The sequence below is a fragment of the Bison bison genome, unplaced genomic scaffold (genome assembly GCF_000754665.1).
Source record: "Bison bison bison isolate TAMUID 2011002044 unplaced genomic scaffold, Bison_UMD1.0 scf7180017864163, whole genome shotgun sequence".
NCBI classification, from domain to species: domain Eukaryota; kingdom Metazoa; phylum Chordata; class Mammalia; order Artiodactyla; family Bovidae; genus Bison; species Bison bison.
In genome coordinates this window covers 9863575-9867790 of record NW_011494735.1, presented here as the reverse complement: position 1 = coordinate 9867790, position 4216 = coordinate 9863575, and positions in this window count along the sequence as shown.

Below are 4216 nucleotides of genomic sequence, written 5' to 3'. Positions count from 1 at the left end.
CACAGCCCTTATGGCAGAAAGTGAAGAGGAACTAAAAAGCCTCTTGATGAAAGTGAAAGAGGAGAGTGAAAAAGTTGGCTTAAAGCTCAACATTCAGAAAAGTAAGATCATGGCATCCGGTCCCATCACTTCATGGGAAATAGATGGGGAAACAGTGGAAACAGTGTCAGACTTTATTTTGCGGGGCTCCAAAATCACTGCAGATGGTGATTGCAGCCATGAAATTAAAAGACACTTACTCCTTGGAAGGAAAGTTATGACCAACCTAGATAGCATATTCAAAAGCAGAGATATTACTTTGCCAACAAAGGTCCATCTAGTCAAGGCTATGGTTTTTCCTGTGGTCATGTATGGATGTGAGAGTTGGACTGTGAAGAAAGCTGAGTACCAAAGAATTGATGCTTTTAAACTGTGGTGTTGAAGAAGACTCTTTAGAGTCCTTTGAACTGCAAGGAGATCCAACCAGTCCATCCTAAAGGAGATCAGTCCTGGGTGTTCATTGGAAGGACTGATGCTGAGGCTGAAACTCCACCTGATATGAAGAGTTGACTCTTTGGCCACCTGATACGAAGAGTTGACTCACTGGTAAAGACCCTGATGCTGGGAGGGATTGGGGGCAGGAGAAGAAGGGGACGACAGAGGATGAGATGGCTGGATGACATCACTGACTGATGTACACGGGTTTGGGTGAATTCTGGGAGTTGGTGATGGACAGGGAGGCCTGGTGTGCTGCGATTCATGGTGTCGCAAGGAGTTGGACACGACTGAGCAACTGAATCGAACTGAACTGAACTGAACTGAAATGTGTTAGAAATTGTTATGATAACAGACATTGAATTTAAAATTGTGCTTCTAAGTGAAAAGATTTTAGAGTAAACTTGGACCTAGAGGAGGTGTGAATTCAGTAGTTCTAAGAAACTTTGCATCTCTATGGGTACTCTTTCACTCAAATATTAAAGCACAATGTAAATTTCAATCAAGTTGATGATTTTCAGGCCTGGAGAAACTTGTGTGTTTGAGAAAGCAATATGATGTTTTATTGAAAGGACATATTTATTTGTTGCAGTGCTAAATTTGCATGTCACTTTTGCAGGTAAATGATGGGATGGGGTAGAGCGAGGAAGAGGAAAGGAAAGAAGTCCTCTGTGGGGGCTGTTCCACACAGCATTCATGTACTTTCTAAAATGAAGCTTAATGAAAAGAGAATAGTTGATAGAACATAGCAGACATGTGAAAGGATGACCAATATATTACATCTGGTATTCTCTGAGGAAATGGAAATTTACATGCAGAAGAAGAAAAGTATATCTAGCCTCTATATGAATTCAACTGAAAGCTTAAAATATTTACTTTCCCTAAGAGATTAAAAGAAAATGATTAATCAAACAGTTAACTATCAATAAATAATTGCTTTGGCATTAAAATTTCATGGTACAGTAGAATTGGTCAAAGCATTTTTGTTGTTTAGTCACTAAATTGTATCCAACTCTTTTGCGACCCCATGGATGGTAGCCCACCAGGCTCCTTCGTCCCTGGGATTTCCCAGGCAAGAATGCTGGAGTTGGTTGCCATTTCCTTTTCCAGGGGATCTTCGCAACTGAGGGATCAAACTCTCATCTCCCACATTGGCATGTGGATTCTTTACCACTGAGTCACCAGAGAAGTCCTCTGGTCAAAGCATAGCTAATAGACATTTTGAAAGTTTGAAATAGTCATTTGAAAATGTAACATTTACAAGACTAAATTTCAAGGAAAAACTTAGACAGATTTGACCACAAAGTTTTTTATTAGATGTTCTAATTCCATCACACAATCCATCAAAGTTATTACCAAGTTTTATATTTGATTCTTATATTATTGTAAATGGCACCATTAGCCAGGAGCCAAATTCCCAGTCAAACTGAAATAAAGATGGATGGCAGAATTTTGTCTTCATAGTGATGTGGAGCTTGTATCTAAAGTCTGTCTTGGTTCTTTTATGAGATCTTCATTGTCCTATGTGTGCTAAAGCTCCTAAGACTTCTATAGCCCTGTGACTCTGAACTTTCAACACATCCCAGTAATTGTTTTGATTGATGTTCTGATTGTTCTTGTTGAGCAGAATAGGATCTTCAGCCAAATCAAGCAATATCCTCCTTTCTTTCATGATCACTGTCCAGGCACTTGAAATGAACCTCATGCTATTTCCCAGAATCCTTTTAATTTAAAACATTTTGACTGGTAAATTTGGATTTATACTACTCTTTTATACTTTTGGAGAAGGAAATGGCAACCCACTCCAATACTCTTGCCTAGAAAATACCATGGACGGAGGAGCCTGGTGCAGGCTACTGTCTATGGGGTTGCAAAGAGTATTATACTCTTACCCACTTTTTCATTTGTTTCATGACTATAGTGATCATGCTTACAAACTTTATATATTTTTATATATAAGGATCTTTGGTGGTTCAGATGGTAAAGAATCTGCCTGCAATGTGGGAGACCCAGGTTTGGTCTCTGGGCCCAGAAGATCCCCTGGAGAAGGGAATGGCAACCCATTCCAGTATTCTTGCCTAGAGAATTCCATGGACAGAGGAGCCTGGCAAGTTACAGTCCATGGGGGTCCCAAAGAGTTGGACATGATCGAGTGACTAACACACACACACACATAGTCAATATTTTATACTGAAATTATCTTTGCCTATAGCTGTAAATATTAAACTACAGTGCCTCTCAGACATAATCGTTTACTTATACTTTATTCTCATATTATTTATAACTTCAGAAATAATCATTATAACTTATTGATACATGCTCCATGCTTAATTATTTACATGTGTTATCATATTGTAGTATCATCACAACAGCTCTTGAAAATGTATGACTTTCAGATAACAAGAAACAGAAATGAGTCAAACATATGTCTGAAAGATTCCAGAAATGCCAGTGTATTTCACAACATTATGTTATTGCAGTAAACTCCTTCTGTTCCAGCTAAGGGAAAAGGTCTTTGCTAAATCTCAATCTCTTAGAACTTAACAACAGATTGCTGGTGATGCACTTCTGGAACTAAATAATTTTCAGTCACTAAGAGACATTCCAAGTTAAGTGCTTTTGATACAGAATTTTCATAGTATGAGACATTTTCTTATGTTTCATTGAAATAATTTTTTTTTTAGGATTCTGATAGAAAAACTAGAGGCAAAACTCATGGGAAGACTTCATAAAACATTACACTGTTTCAGTAGACTAAGCAAAGGTGAAAAAAGGAAACTGAAATTTTTTGTTGTTGTCTTCTTTTGTTAACACATATTACTGTAGAGTACATGAGGTATCCAACTTTATTCATTTACTTCATTATCCAATACTGATATCTTGAGCCCGTGTTCTATTATTTGGTGGTATAGTAAACTTAGAAATACTATGAGCAAGATATCTCCAAGGAGCTCAGAGTTTATGCAAAAGTGCCTCCCAAACTTGAGTTTACAATGCAGATTCCTAAGATCCACTCTCACTCATTTAGATTCAGTAGATGTGGAGACGGACCCAAGCATCTTTATTTGCAATAAGCCCCTAGGGTGGCTGTGATGCAGATTGACTGTTCCATGAACAGCAGTGACTTAGTGGGGAATATAGACAAATAAGCATTTACAATAAAATACATTGCCGTAAACACAGGGTAGTATGGGGGACTTAAGAGTATCTCCTAATATGTATTTAGAGTAAGAGAAGAAGAAAATGAAGAGTTTCAAGTCTTTTGTGGTGTCTCAGGTTCATCAAGGTTTTCTATCACAACCACTGCTGAGTTACATCATCAAAAATGTGAATATACAAAAGAAAAGAAAAAACATATCAAGGAAAGTATGCATGAAAAATACAGTTAGAAGAAAAATGGACCCCAAGAAACAAAGCAAGACGTTTCCTGGAAGTGCTTTATGCTTTGGAATAAATGAATGAGATCCAAAGTCAATAAAATGAGCATGAAAATAGTAGACACTGTTGGGGTTCAGGACACAATGCCCAAATATGGCATCTTGGAGTACTGTATATTTTAAGAAGAAATTTAAGAAAATGACAGAAGCAAGAAGGTCTCTTTGACCTTCCTCTGCCCTTCTCCCTTGAAACAGGCATTAAAACCCTCTGGTGAGATGAACATCCTTGTTTCTGAAGACAGAGGGACACCTGAAGAATCAAAACAAGCAGACCTTGTTAGATTTCCCCAAGTTGACTATAATTA